We start from the raw sequence: 16947 nt of genomic DNA, 5'->3' as shown, positions 1-16947 counted from the left end.
CTTATTGTGATACTTCTTCAGATGAAGACAAGCCAAATTCGAGGTCGAATTTCTCCCACGCAGGGGGGAATGATGCAGTTTGAGTTCTGTCAGAGTTATGTGTGCTATGCTCTATCAAAGTTCTGTGGTGAATTCTATCAGAGGTGTTTGGGCTTTGTACACACCGCAGAGCAATAACCCAGTAGTTGTTATTTCACATGTTTGTTTTGTTTACGTTGCCTATATAAAGGCTAGGTAGGGTTTTGAGAAAGGGACTTTTATGAATTTTGAGTTATAATACGAATAGAGATTATTCTATTCATTGTTGCGAGGGTTGAGTGCTACTTGAGTCTATCGCCCTGCATAACCTTCCCCTTTAAAATCCTTGTCCTCAAGGATTGAAATGAGAAAACGGAACAGAAATGTGGGAGCAATCTTTCCATGTGGCATCATCAGTAATGGTGTTAGAACATTGGAAAAGAACTCATGTTACTGCCTTAAGAGCACTTGGAGCGATCGACTTATTGCCTGCAACTCTAGAGATTTGCATAGAATCTGTCCCGTGACTTCTGACTTCCTGTGTATTGCAAAACAAATCACCTAGATCTTTTGCAGCATCCATTTCATCCATAAAATGGCCCACGACACTTCCAAGACTTCCAACATTATATAATATATTGTAAATTGAAACAAATATGATTCATAAGCTTGTAAAGTAGTAACCTCATGAGGCTCCTTCGCTTGGGAATAGGGCAATTTAACAAAAGAGATAATGCCATGCCGACATTGGGGGAGGAGAATGGAAGGGAACCAGGTGGTCCATCCATTTTATAAGGTATATGGTTTATTGAACAGAGATAATGTGCATACCGCACACACAAAGCATGCCCACAACCTTCACCCGCTACAGTGCATGCGCTCTCTCGGCAGACAACACAAACATCACTTTCATCATAGGAGGTAGAGGACTGCAACCCACACTCTCTTGCTATATTAAGCACACTTAAGAGAGGCAAGGAAAGACAATTTGATGGTGCAAATGTCGGTATGTCTGAATTAAAATTGGGTGAGAGCAATGGTTCAAGCCAATGGCATCCTCATATCCTTGCAACATCAATCGGCAACCACCCATTGCAATTCAATGTCCTTCGACTAGCTCCTCTTGTAAGAAGCATCTGACAACACTTTAGGTTTCCTCCACATGCAACATAATGCAAAGGAGTGCTGCTAGCTCCTATCAAATCGGTAGACGTGCCATACTAAAATACCACTGCCAAGATGTTTGCCTGAATGTCGAGTAGTAGTTGTACACAATCGAAGTAACCATTCAATGCGGCCCTATGCAGAGCTGTTTTAGCACCATCCCCTGCTATATTTACAAACTTAGATAGTGCACATTGACCATATTTGTTCTTTAAAATAGACCCATTGTCTCTATCACCATTGTTGGTCTGAGCACTAGTAATCTCATAACACTCACTCGGCACAAAGTCTGCCACAACAAGTCTTACGCATCTAACATGGCCATTTACAGCTGCAAAATAAAGAGATGTTCTTCCACTGAGATAGTCTGCTTGAGTAACATTGCTTTTGAACAGTAGAAGAGTATGCCTAACTTCCCAGTGTCCATGCCGACCCGCATGCATCAACGTAGTCTATCCACAATAATTCCTCGAATTCAAATCTGCCCCATTCTCAAGTAACAATGCTACAATCTCAATGTGCCCTCTAGTAGCAGCAAAATGAAGAGGGGAATTGAGACCACCATATGTAGAGTACTTAGCTAGACATGGATTGAATTCCAGTAACATCTTCACTTCAAATAAACCTCCATCTCTCGCCGCTGATACCAATCTCTCTCCTGAAACATAACCTTTCCTTTCACTAGTGTTAGTGTTTTGGTAAATGAGAAAACGAGTTAGTTCTGGGTTTGTATTCTGCTGCTTCTAGAAATTGCGACCAACCAGAACAGAAGTATTGCTTTGATTGAATATCCTTACATGAGGTGTCAAAGGAGTGCACCTGACAAAATTTGGGAGACTACTAGCATGACAAATCAGATAAGCCCCAACAATTTCACCAATAAGAGAAGCCGAATTAGTCATGCGGTCATTCATTTTTTTCGCCAAATATTCATGGAGCCTCTTCCTGTGCTCAACAAGGATCATGACCGTCCTGACAAATTGTTCGACATTGATCAACTCAGTTATAGAAATTTCTTGTCTCATGGATGCTTTGGCTGCTTCTGTAATTCCCCCTACCAAAAGCCAACTTCTTACCATTTCGTAAAGTGGAGGCCACACTCGTTGAAGTAGACGCCTCAAAAACTCTTGCACCAAAGGGTCACCATGTTGAGCATGATTAGGAATTGCACCAGCCATTGCCCTACTTTTCAAAATCTTACAACTATCAACCAAAACAACTTCCAATCTCATCTTAAACATTGGCCCATTTAACCAAATTGACAATCACCTCATCGAAAAATAATTTCCCAAACTCACCACCTGATTTATCAAAAAATAATTTCCCAAACTCACTACCTGATTCATCGAAAGTGCTTCAAGTACTGCCAACATCTTATAATACTCCAAAAGCTTATGTTGCAATGTAGCACAAAAAATTTGTCTATCTGTTCCAACACCTCTAGCTAGAAACTTATTCATATTCTCACAAACATAACATTTCCCTTTATCAAACAACCACCTTAATTCACAGAACTTTCAAACCATAACCCTGGTCACTTTAACAGAGTCTAAAACAGCACTCCCATTTAAATTCTTATAAATTTTCCCACACTTCCCATCAAATAAAACCGGGAGTCCATAGTTATAGGTTGATCCAAAACCAGAAGAAGCCTTAGAATCACATTTCTTCTCATTTTGATATTTGGAAACAACTTTAAGTAAACCAAGTAAACTACCCCATTTGTTTCTAATAATACCAATTCCATTATTTACAGAAAAACTGACAAATGAAACTACGAAAGTTAAAACATATGATGATTTACCTTCACTGACTTGTTCAATTGATTCTGCACTTGATGATTCATTGATTGGAATTGATGGTGTTATCATTGTACTAGTTAGATTTCTCTCTGCATATTTTGGTGCTTTTTCTGAGTCGACTCGATGAGTTGGACTTTCAGCTTCAGTGAAGGTCTCTAATGGCGTCTCTATGTTTGAAGAAAGTCCTGCTTCAGCTTGTTTCTCCATTTCTATATACCCCATATCATTTAGCAGCTTAAATAACTTGTCAAATCGCTCATCCATCCTTTTCTCATAACTCTCCCATGTTTGAGCCTCTCTCTCCACTTGTTCTGCTAGTTGAGAACCCCATCTTGCATCTCCATCATCTTTGTCAAGGATTGAATGCTCTGATACCAATTGTTATGACCCTAATAACAATTCAACTGAATGAAACCAAAACAATTAAGAGATAAACTTCTCTACTTCAATAATGAAGTTGAGCCTTCTCTGCTTCAAAAATGAAGTTCAGAGCTTTTTCTCATTAACCTTTTTTTCGTATCTCGCATTTTCCTTTTTTCTACACATATAAGCTCAATGCTTTCAAAAAATAGATCAAGGCCAAACATGTGGCGAACATCTAACCAATCACTTAACAAGGAAATGACTAGGTTACCCCTACTACATAAAAGATAATACCCCATAGCCCTTGGTCAATGTCTGGGACATGACAGTTGGAAATGGCTTTCTGAATGTTGCACATAGGGCAGGGATCGGGTGGAGTTTGGGTCGGATATGGATATATCCGAATCCAAATAGTTTCATAATATCCGAACTCGATTATATCCGAAATTTAATATCCGAACCCAACTAACCCGATCAGATAACACTAAAAATTCAAAAAAAGCACAAAAAATATATCCAAACACGAATCCGAATCCGACATAGCCAAACCCGACCCGAATAAGTAAACGTATACAAAAATCGACCCGAACCCAAACTATTCGGGTTCGGGTTGGTCAGATTCGGGTCAAACTCGACCCGATTCCCTGCCCTGGTTGCACACCACATTGTTTTTTATCTTTTTAATTTAAATTAAAATGATGTCATTAACTTAAATTCCATAATAGTAATTTTATAATGTTTTCTTTTGAAAATTTGTTGGTGGCCGGAGGATAACAACATATGCAATGGAGTTTTAGTTTGTGGTTCCAACTCCAAAGTAGCTATAGCAGTATAGCTGCAACCATAGTACAAAATATCATGTCAGACCTATATTTTCGATATTTTTGGTATGTATCACCCATTTTGGGTTGGTAAAAATTGAGATTTGAAATGACCAGAATATTGGCAAATTGTCACAAATATCACAATATATCGGTAAATCTCGCAGGTAAGAGGAGGTACCTTAACAAAAGAATAACAAATTGAAACAGATTTCAGTTTATTCATGAAATCTATATAACAAAGAAAGAGGGAGTGGGACGCCAAATTCCACCTCATAAGGTGATATTTGGTCGTGCCACCCCCTCACCATAGCCACCAGATTGTTCTCCTTGAGTGAGTTAACAGGTTTTTTGGGGTGAGTTTAAAAAAATTTCTCACCTCACCCAAAAAAAGTGTGGATTGTTTTTGGGCTAAACTTTTATGGGCTGTTGGACTCTGGAAACATGAGTAGAGGGGGGGGGGTCGGGGGTGCCGAAGGCGCGTGTATCTGTGCCGTACCGGGGGCGGATGCGTGTCGGGCACCAAAGGCGCGCGTATCTATGTCGTACGACACGGGCAAATACTAGTTACATATATTGCATAAAAATGAAAACTAAAAACAGTTGGAAAACAATAAATTCTAGCAACAAACATTTTGATTAGATAATAAAAACCACTATTTTTATTCGAAACTAAAAACTAGTATCATTTTTGCAAAAAAACAACGAAAAAAATGGAAAATAGGAAGAAGGAATATCTAGATTTTTTGGATTAAACAAAAAAAAAAAAACAGTAAAAAAGAAAGCAGATTTCAATTTATGTACAAAGAAATTTAAAAAATATATATATATCAACATATGCACAAAAATATGATCAAGAAGATGGGGTTTACTTGCTAGATTAAAAGAAACACCCCAAAGATTTGTAGTAGTGATAAGTTAATTGAATGGACTATTACTTATGTATTAGATTGAAAATGATGAGGTATGATTAATGTTGAGAATAGAGGTTTAATTTTGCAAAAAAAAAAAGATTGAAGAATTGAAATTGGTTGCAAATGGGGAAGGAGCAATATAATGAGATATGGGGTGGCTATGGGGGATAAGGTGGAGGAAGACACAAAATTCGGATGCCTTTTTTTTTATTAAAACTGAGTTTTTCTTGATATATCGGTACTATTAGCAAAAAACCAAAATTATAAAAATTTATCATGATTTTTTGTCGATAAAAAGAGTACCTCTTGCCAGGCATATAATCTTCAAATGTCGGTGCCGATCAGCCCAAAAAATTATATATATTGCGATATTTTGCGGCATTTTGTATTATGGCTACAAGCCTACAACACAAAATCCTAAAGACTGGTGTGGCCGGGAGGCCAAAGTTTACTGTGTCTAACAAGGGCAGAGTAATCCCTTTGATACCTCATGCCTAAATTGAAAAAAACTACAAACACAAAGTACCATGATATATTGTCACTTGTGTGGCAACTTGTATGCAATAATCTGTCTTTCACTACAAGTTTGTTCCCCCTCCCTACTACGTTAAATGAGGAGGACATAAAGACAATTTTCGATCAAATGTTGTTAACTGGAACTGGGGAAGTGGGGAGGCACCTACCAAACTAGAGGGCCATTGGACAATAATTTTGTGGTAACAACTAAGGGTGTGCACGTGTCAGTTCAGATCGATTTTGACCAAAATCCGACCACCGTACCGAACTGACTTGCTCGGTTTCACAGTTCACTCAACCGAAACCAACCCAAGAAGTATTGCAAACCAATCCAAAACCAATCGGTTCGGATTGGTCGGTTTCTCATATCCATACAAATTTCAAATTAAAAAAAATCAAAACAAGAAGAAATTCGGGAAAAAAATATGTTTTTAATGCTTATCCTTCTTCTTCCTTATTTTTAGATTTGAAAACTCAAAATCTTAAGAACAAAATATGTCTTCACAACTCAATAAACTGTTTATGATTGTAAGTTGGTGAGAGAGAGATTTAGATGTAGAGGTTAGAAGCAATGAGAGGAAATTAGTTTGGGGAAGGAGGAGTATAGTAGTTGGGATTCTTGTTAGCAATTCGGGATATGACAAAAGTACGATACGAGAATAATTCAGAATTATTCGGTGACTCAAAAAAATGGTACGGTCAAATATTCGGTCAAAAATTCACAATACGGTAATTATATATACGGTGTTTAATTAGTACGCGTTTTAAACATTTGGTTGCAAAAATTCGGAAGCCAAAAATTCGTGAAATTTTGTTAGCAAATCTCAATTAGTAGAGTACACCATAATTAACATGGACATTTAAATTGGACCAGCCTTTTTTTTACTACTAAATGCCCTTGATAAAATATTCAAACAAATTATTCAATGCCTTTAAGAAGGACTACTTAATCATTTTAATTTTTACTATCGTTTATACCCTTGACTTGATAGAATAACACGAAGGATTTTTGTGTAAATTAAAGTCTAAAATCAACTACATGCCACTATTCTAAATTGTTCGCGATGTACGCTTGCCAATTAATGTCGATTTTATTACCATTAATTAATACCGACTTTAGTGGATAGGAAACCAAACGGCCTCTTTAACAAACTGGTAAGGGACCTCAAAAATTATCTTGTTGTTTTGAAGCCTACTAAAAGACGCGCCTGTGTCAAGAGACGTGAATGACAGACTTGGGCTCAACATGCAGTTCAATCCCAAAGGCCTTAACATATGTTCTTGGGACCCTCCCTTAGAGAATCGAGTTAAACTTAATGCTGATGGTAGCTTGAGCAGTCGTGGAACAGGGCATGGTGGAATGATCAGAGATAGATTTGGTCGGGTTGTTGCAGCTTACACAGGAAGTGGTGGAATGCTATCGGCGCTTTTCCAAGAACTTTTGGCAATTGAAGTTGGGTTAAAAAGATGTCTAAATGAGGGGATGTTAAAAGTAGAAGTTGACTCAGACTTCTACTTTCAACATCCCCTCATTTAGACATCTTTAAGAGCAGTTAACATGATTAATAAGCATGAAAAGCCTCTTTGGTACTGTCTGGACGTAGTCATGGCTATCCAACTTTTGTGCCCTCTTTTTAAGTTCATTTCCTTTCGACATGCAGTTAGAAAAACTAATCGGGCAACCGACTTTTTAGCTTCTATTAGTCAGGCCTTTTATGTAATTTTTCTTCCTTTATACCACCCCTTGATGAGACCCTCAACAACATTGTTGAAGAGGATGCGCAAGAGAGAGTTTATGTAAGAATTTCTTAAGTAATACAACAGGTGAGGGCCTGCCCAACCCTAGCTTAACTTAAAAAAAGAAAAAAAGAAAAAAAACCAGACGTCCTCGCCTTTTCTTCTCTTATCTTCTTATTATGGTGTTTTCTCTCTCTCAAATCTCCCCACATTTGCTCTCTCCTAAAAGCTAACAACCCCCCCCCCCCCAAAAAAAACAATGAGCCCTAATATTCTCTCTACTACCAATTCCCTAATTTTTCAATTCTCTCTATCTCCTTCCAAATCAAATCGAGTTCTTTTTATAATAAACCTTTTGAAAAACAATAATGTTAAAGTCTATTGCCATGTCAATTACCACCACCAACAAACTCGATATATTGTTTTCCATCTTCGGGTTTCGGAATAATTTTTTTGTAAAGAGGAAGTCGTATGGTGTATTCAACAATCTAAGGTGAGTTTTTGGTTGTTCTAAGTGAAGTGTTGTTTAATTATTTCGTTTTGATTATGCTTTTGATCTTTCTAAGTTCATTGGTTTGACAAAAGTATTAATTTTAAGTTTTGTGGTTATCAAACTCTAATTTCTCAATGTGGTTCATCTGTTATCGAAGATTTTGCTCTTTGTTTCATCATTTTTCCTTTTATATACCATGAAATTTAAACTATCGGTTTTATATGATTTGGCGCGATTTTTTGGGACTAATTGATCAGAAAAAGTCTGTCACTTGCTTAAGCTCTCAGGGCGTTGAACAAAATTTTAGTGAAATTTTGGTTTTAGCAGAATTCGACTCAATATTTATTATCTTGCATTGTCGAACTTATCGATCAATCTAAGAGTAGGCAATATCTTTTTATACCAGAATACTTAGTTGTCATTTATACGCAAGGAGTTTGTTGGGATATTCCTACCCAGAGAATGCATAGATGGTGCTGAGTTAATCAGTTATCTTATTGAAGCATTTCCAACACTACAAGTCTCCAACATGCATATAATATAGATAGTAAAGACCTCATGGGTTTGATTAAAAAAAATTGGCATACATTTCATTTAGGCTTACTCATAAGGTGAAATGGATCATGTAAGATATAGCTAGTGTGAGTGGGAGGTGAAGGGGACGGTTGATACTCCAACTCCAGTAAGATTAGATAAATAGGAAAAAGTAAGTAGAAGAGAATGACAGAGGTAACAGGACGGAGGGTTGGGGAGTCGATAAGGTAAGGTATATAATTGGTCTATTCTCCTATAATTAACCTTGCCTATTAAATTCATTCAGGTATTTTTCTTACGCATAATACCCCTAAGTGAATAACTATATTAAAAGGCCCAAATACTATTTGGTATTTTTCGCCCTTTGTAAATTTGTGGTGCCCATTTTGTCCTTGCATTGAAGCGTTGCTTAACACCTTTGAATGAGAGTAATCAGTCATTTGAGCATCATTTGAATGGTATGCCCACCATAAATGCATTTAATAAGTAATTTAATTAGACCGTTTAAAAAATGAAAAGACCAGAGAGAGTACGAAAGGAAGTAAATCCAATTGTTCTTTTCTTCGTGCCTAACTTTATGTAAACCCAAAATTTTCCCACTCTCCCGACTCCCTAATCTCTCCATTGGTGAATAAAAAAAAATCTCTCTATTTGTTCTTCGCATAGGTTTTAGATTAGTTCTCTCAGGCATGGCCAAATTATTTTTTTTTGGTTATACTATGCCAGATTAATCCATTGTGCGGACATTGCTCTATTAGCAGTTTTGATTTTTATTCAGCTGTTGATGTGTGATCTTGCGGTCTTAAAGAGGGGTTTTCAGACCAGCAACGTTTAATATTCGCTGGAAGACGGTCGGACACTAGCCGACTACAACATCCAGAAAGAGTCAACGCTTCATTTGGTCCTTTGTCTACATGGAGGTGCGAAGAAAGAGGAAGAAGAAGACTTACACCAAGCCCAAGAAGATTAAGTATAAGCATAAGAAGGTTAAGCTTGCTGTTTTGCAGTTTTACAAAGTGGATGACTCTGGTAAAGTGCAGAAGCTGAGGAAAGAATGTCCTAATCAGGAGTGTGGTGCTGGCACTTTTATGGCCAATCATTTTGACAGGCATTACGACGACAAGTGTGGTTTAACTTATGTTTATCAGAAGGCTGGTGGTGATTAATTACTACTATTCTCCTCTTGGTACAGGTAGAATTGCAATCAAACTATGGTGCCAGTTAAGGGAAGTACGAGCGGAAGGATGATCAGATATTGATGTTTGGTTTTCTACTATTTTGTAACTTTTTCTATGTTGGCAGCATAATGCTTCAGTTGGGATTTTAAACCATTTCTAGGATTTTAATTGGGTACTGTAGTGTTATCATGAATTTTTTCTTTCAATATAATCTGGATTTATCTAAAAGAAAAGTCTGCTAGAGAACCTTTGTGGATCTTCCCATCCTTGAGAGTTGTCCATGAAATGAACAAAAAGTCCTAACTCCTTAACAATGGAGAAAATGTCGAAGCCTTTTGCTAAGAGCGCCTACATGTGGGCTGATAGGGTGGGATGTAAGTTTAAGACTGCACCTGCTATTCGTAGGAATGGAGAGTCCATTTTATGTTAACTTTTTCTTTTGTCAGCATGGTAACAATCCTTACCTTTACCTCTCTTGCACAGTTGCACCAGTGCAAGAATCAAGATTTTGCATTGGATAAGAAAATACAACCTATTTATCAGGTTACTTTATCTTCCTTTGATCTACCCACAAGTCGCATCTTTCCACACTTGATTTTTTGTGTGGTGTGTTGTATGCGGTAATGCCTGTAGGAACCGATATGGTTTCATGTAATGATTTACTACAAACGGCGAAAACCCATGCGCAGCGGAATAAGGGGTGTTCATGATTTTGTTAGAAATCATACCTTTTTGATCAGCTGTGATTTTTCTAAGAATTCGAATCAGCAACCTCTTGATCTTCTGTTGTATTCCTATCCTTAGAATGGACATTGTGTGGGCAACGATCTTCCAACCCCTTCTTTCTCTCTTGGCCTCTCTCACTCTTTTAGTTTAGAACCGAATTTTGGAACTAACTTTTCTTGAGCAAAACCTGAGACCATTGGCCAGAGAAAGATGGGTTTCTTTATATAGGCTACAACAGGGACCATGAGGAGAAATTAGGGTTAGGTCTCCTGACGGGCTTGGGCTTCCCATGTTCGCCCAGAACACACGGCCCAAGTCCGTCAACAAATGGCTTATTCCACTAAAGGTCATTCTTGCACTACCGCCCTAATCCCAAATTACGTGTATGGGCTCCATATTATATGCTTGTTGATCTCCCCATGTTTAAGATATCGAATGCCCGTTGATTAAGTCAAGTTACTGACAACTACATTAATCAACTTCTTATTTCCTTGAGTAGTACCACTCAACCTTATTGTCATGTCGGATTAAATCCACCTGCAGGGTTTACATGACAATCCTTATGAGCTCCTCAAGGGGACATCATCAACTCGACTTCCTGCGGGTCACGAATTCCTTCTATAATCAAGAACACACCTTACATATAATGTCATTACCCAATCCATCGAGTTTGTTGATTCATAAATGAATCTCACTCATTGATGATTTAAAGCAATGTAATGCACGTAAGTGCCCGTTATTATATCCAGATCAAGAGGACAAACATCCATAATAACAGAGGTGTTTGTTCTCTTATATAGTCAGTATAAAGAGAAACAACCTCACTTGGTCCTGTTCAATACACACAAAGTGTACTAGTGTAATCATGTAGTCAAGATAGACTAATACCAGATTATACTACAACCGTACCAATGGTTTGTCCAAATCCACCTAGGTTGTGAACGTTTACTTATACTTTATAAGGTACTGATGATATGATCTTCTGTGTGTCACCACACACCATATCATCGACAACATAAAGTATTAGACGCATGCATATATATAACTAATAACATATATAATATGCATAACATTTGCCCATATGATTCTCATTCAAAATAAAAAGAATTAGAGTTAATACAAAAATACTACTTTTAGTATATAGCCCTATCAATGCTACACCTTTAGCAGGTCCTATTAACCATCAAAATGCCTTAATTATGCCATCTAGATGGAGGGGGCTTCCATATCAATTTATCAATCCCAAGAAACAATATCTACCATTTGGCTTGAAGGAAACAAGAGTAATTTGGTGCTCTGCTGTAGTTTGCATATTACTAAATCAAAAACATTTTTGAAATGTTTCTTTTATCAATATGTGGAAGGATTGTTGTTTGCTTCATCTGGAGTAATGAGAGTATTTGAGGAGTCATTTTTTTACTTTTTCAGGTGGTTTTTTTTAATCACGAGTAGTATTGTTATTTGTCAGCATTGTCTTGGTTACGTAAGTAGTGTGAGTAATTTTCTTTTCGCAACTATTTTTGTTATTCACATTGGTCTATTTTGATCAATCTGCTTTCTAATATTGATCCAGTAGACACATTATTACTGTAGCTTTGTATATTTGAAGTGGCTATACGTTGTGACTGTCTTATAAGTATAAGTCTAACTATTAGGGCATCTCTAATGGGGGGTGTAAAATTACACCTCCACGTAGGTGCTATTAGGATTTTACAACTCTAATTGCATACTATTGTATAGCCTATAAATATCCACACTCTATAGTCCCCAATGAAAAACTGTAAAAAAAATTGGATTTTAAACTCAGACATCACTTAAACTGGGATGTCGGAGTTAAAAAATTGCAAATTATGACTTTAGAACTAGAAAGGGACGTGACTTAAAGTGACGTCCAAATTTTTTTGTTCGGATGTTGGTTAAAGTGTCGCCCGAGCTATTTATCAACTGTCAACTGATAGCGAGATGGGGAACCCCACCCCCTCTATCAACTAATAGTCTATTACCTACAGTATACCACCCCCATTTAACATGGCATTAAGGGATACATTATCTCAATAGGCCGGAGAGAACAAGTATATTTCTCCTGGATTTGTCAATTTGGACTTATTGTTTCCTTAGGACTATCTAATCTAAAATTCAATGCTTTCTTCTCAGAATGATTTTTTTTTAAAGGTAGTTAAGTCTTGAAATTTATAATAAGTTATAGAGATGTAGTCTATCAGATATATGCCTATCTCAAATCTCAAAGAGAGTATAATTTATGTTGGCTCGCTGAAAATTCTCCAGCCAAAGGTTATGATTATGCATTTTATGGCAGTGGCAACAACTAAACCACTCCCTAATGGCATGCAAAAAGTTCAAGTATTACACTACCTAGGTCTTACTCCTAATGAATTTAAGATCGGTAAACGTTAAATTCTCTAGCCAAAGGTAATGATTATGCATTTTATGGCAGCGGCAGCAACCAAACCACTCCTTAATGGCATGCAAAACGTTCAAGTATTACACTACCTAAGTCTTACTCCTAATGAATTTAAGATCAGTAAACGTTTCATTGTGGTATCAGTTAGCATTTTGCATTAGCTTATGTATATGAATAGGTAGCGTAGTATCTTATGCTAAGAGGGTTACTGTTATGCCCAAGATATTCAGTTGGCTTTGAGGATCTATGGTGAAAGGGCTTTAGATATGAGAATTTGGGGTTGGGTAGGAGTAGTTGGTTAGGGTGTCTTCTATTTTAGGGGTTGGGGAATTTAGTAGTAGTTAAATGTGGTTAAAAGTGTTTGATAGTTAGTCTAACTGAGAATTATTTTCAAGATTCTTGACATATTAATGAACTTACACTTTTGTGTACTGGTAATGAATATTTAGTTGCTTTGTTTGATTATTTAGATGTGTTATGGCATTAATATATGCTCTACTGGAAAGATAATGGCTATTGATATTTAAGAAACCATGTTTAAATATGCTATACTCTTTTTCCCCCAATTATTTTTCGACTTTTATTTCATTTGGTTAATCTGTTCTGGAACCAGAACTTGATTTGAATTTTAATGGGTGATATGATGTGATATTGGTTTAGCGATGTGTGTACCTCAAATTACTTCACTGCATATTGGTAATGTTATCATGATGTGTTTCAATAGAGGACAGGAGAACCATCTTACTTGGTTTTTTTTCCCTGTTGAGTACTTCTGCAGGTACGTTGTTATTGGCTTATTGCCTTTTCACTTCAGGAAAAAGTTTGGAGCACAAATTCTCATTCCGACATTGTCCCTGTTTAAACAATGAAATAGCAATTTGGATTTGATACATTGCAAGTTTTCCAATAAAATGTTTCTTTTGATTATGATACGCAACTTCGGAGAAACTTAAAGCACATACAAATTTGAATGTGATGGCTGTGGGGGACATATATTGTCATCAATATATTCGCGACACGTGTCATTGCTATTGATCATATCTTAAAACTAACTTATTGGATCATTACAATTGGTTATCTCAAGAGTCATAAGTTACCAAATGGTTACAAAATGAACATGAATACATGCATAGAGCAATAATAGTTATCAATGAAATATTAAATATCATCAATGAATAGAGCACTAAAAGTGGATCTCATTCAATTCATGGAGCACCAAAGGGGGGAAGGAATTCTATATATTTCCTTTCCACTCTCTAAATAAGGGGGGATCCTATACTTCTTCTCCACTCTCCATCGTCTCCGTTCGTCATCAATGATTCGATCATAGAATCCAAACAATGAACTACGTTCGACTTGATTCTAGGTCGTCAACAAACTGGATACATAGGTAGTTCGATCCTTCGAACTCAGTCGCAACATCATTCTCCCCAAAATTCCTACACACGTAAGGTTCGCCCAAAAAGAACATTTACAATGGCTATGCTATCCCAGCCTGCAGTGGATGTTATGTAGAACTTTGGTTGTTTGTCCAACGCAAGGTTTGTGCAAAAGCTTCAGTACAATCTTGGTTTTTGACAAAAACTTTTTGTTCCAGTGAATCGGCAATTATGAGACTTTGACGAGCTTTCAATTTCAATAACATGGTTTCTAAACCAACTTTTATATGTTTTGCAGAGCCTTAAAAGTAGTGCATTTCAGTCAAGGATCTCAAGTGTTACTCTTAAGGGATTTGCTTATTTCATAGAAGCGTGTTTGCACTTTTCTTTCAATTCTCTTTTCATTTCCACATCTTTACTGAGGGAGTAATTATTGTTTTTTTCTTATTAACATTTTGACAAAGCATTTATTCTTCACTTCGTATGTTTGCCATGTAAGCTAGGGTCTTCAACAAAATTTATTTATAATCGAGTAATTGCCAACTGTAACATAATTTTATCAAAGAATTTAGAAAAAAAAAACTTAGAACACAAAAGTATGTTAGCGTACTTTTTTAAAAACATTTAGTTGCCATCTATGTGCAGAGCACGTGCATTTTATATAATTTTTGCATGATTGGCTCAAGGGATGCAACGAATGTGTTCAAACACTATTGCTTATACCGTACGTGTTAACACTAATAGAACAATGATGTGGTCTTTCAAATTGAAAGATCACATCATTGGTCTTTGATGGCATTATGACCAGCTTCACACACTTTGCAGTGAGATAAGTACATATTAATAATTATGCGTTGTCACTCCTTAGAAGCTAAGGTCATGATCTTCTTGATTTGCTGATATTACGTAGAAATTGCACTATTTTATAATGTAGATTATATCACTATTGAGATTGAAACTTGGTGCATCATAGTTAAGGCCACAATTATTTTATTAGCTGTAATTACAGTATTTATAAAAAAAAATTATGGTTTTTTATTTAGGTCCAATACCATTATTTGAGTGTCGTACATTGCCATCCAATATGAGATTTTTGGCATATCTCATATTTGGCTGCATTCAAGAAAAACGCTCACAACATAATCAGCAGCAGCTTGGCTTGATGATACAGATGCAAGAGCAAGACATGCCATAATAGCACATAGAGAATGAATCGTAACAAACTTGCATCTTTTTTAGGTAGAACCTCATGCTGGATAGACTCTCAATTCATGAAGAATTTGAGGTGGAAAGCTACCTAATTGATCTCTACAATGATATCCTACAAGTTTACCATGACACAACACAATCAAGGCTCCTATTTGATCCTTCTCCATAGCATATAGGAGGTCTCACTAGCCGAATCGACTTGGTTTTGTAGAAGGAAGAGAGTTGGCGACACCCCCTCATTTCAACAAACCTTCATGTTATATGTGGTATGTTAAAGGAATTGCTATTTTCTCTTATGTCTATACCTACATCTATGTGGTAAAGAATATGCATCTGACTTCATCCTCTCATTCGCTCTCCCTTTGTTAGTTGAACTGTGATAGTGGTATGTCTGAATGTGTTTAGAAATACTTGCAGAAAGTTGATGAGATGGTAGGCATTGCTGCAAGTGAACCAGTAGTTGTGGTCCTTGGGTTGGGGCAAATGAAACAATTTAAAAGCATCATATTGAAGAAGAGACCACCACTTTGTTTGTCTTAATTTCAATAAAGGGCACTGATTCGATTGCAGTGATCAAGAATGGGGTTATTAAAGGGAAAGGAAGACATGAGGGTTTACTAAATATCAAGAATGAGGTTTATAGCTTCTTGGTAGTACATCAAATGAGTTCATGATAGGCCCTATTTCATTCTATGTAAAAAATGTGGCTTTCAGAATTTGAGAGGACTTGTGTATGCCTTTTGAAGGGTTCTTGCATTTAGTGCAATCTTAAGCTAGGACGTTGTTGTTTCAGTGAAGTAGTACCCAACACCACCTACTTAATGTTATTGTCCTCTGTAAGTGCAACAGTGTATTGTCATCATAGCAATTGTTTTTAAACACTTTGTTGCTTGGTGTCGATAGCCTCTCATTCAATTTGTTTCGACTGAGCTTTGATTATCCTTGCAGATTTGTCTGGGACTCATTGAAGTATGTGACCAACAACAATTGATGAAAATTTTCTGTTCAAGCTGAGGTGATTTCTTATGCAATTGGCTATGAATTTCCTGTTATCTGATGTGATCTATTATTTTATTTGATGTGCTATTATATAAGCAGATTTAATATTGATTTGTTTATATATGCAAGTTAGGCTAATTTGGTTTCAATAACCATCAAAGTGAGGTTCAAGCAAAAATATATGAAAGATTTGCATATGAGCTCCCTTTCTTGGATCATACTGTCCTTTTGCTTTTAATTTCCTTCAGCACCATAAATGTTCACTATTATATAGATGTACAGATAAGTAAACCTATATAGCCATCCGCTAAGTTGTTGCATATTTTGAAGGTATGACGACTTTTTCGTCTTCCCTTATTTATTCCCTTATTGTTTTTTCATCTCACTTCCATATTCTTTTTTAGTTAAACTTCTAACTTCCATATTGGGCATTCACCTCACTGTTTTCATTATGTTACTTACGTGTTCTCTTCTAACGGATCAATAATAAATCCATTTTCAAATTGGAATGGTTTCTTTCTTTATGCGTGTTCTGGTTTCTTTTCTTTGTCATAGATTTGTTCTACATTTCTTTGTGTTTGCATCATAGATTTATTTTAAGCAATAATTGCTCTCTCTCTCTCTCTCTCTCTCTCTCTCTCTAAATTTGAATGAAGTTAAGTTCATATCAAT

At 36.5% G+C, this 16947-nt stretch overlaps 1 pseudogene; it reads right to left on the bottom strand.

Moving 5' to 3' along the window:
• Window positions 1-351: 351 nt before the first annotated feature.
• Window positions 352-2414, bottom strand: LOC147523828 (E3 ubiquitin-protein ligase XBAT33 pseudogene; annotated as a pseudogene).
• Window positions 2415-16947: the final 14533 nt, after the last annotated feature.

Source organism: Coptis chinensis, chromosome 1 (genome assembly GCF_015680905.1).
Source record: "Coptis chinensis isolate HL-2020 chromosome 1, ASM1568090v1, whole genome shotgun sequence".
NCBI lineage: Eukaryota > Viridiplantae > Streptophyta > Magnoliopsida > Ranunculales > Ranunculaceae > Coptis > Coptis chinensis.
This window is presented reverse-complemented; position numbering and strand designations above follow the sequence as displayed.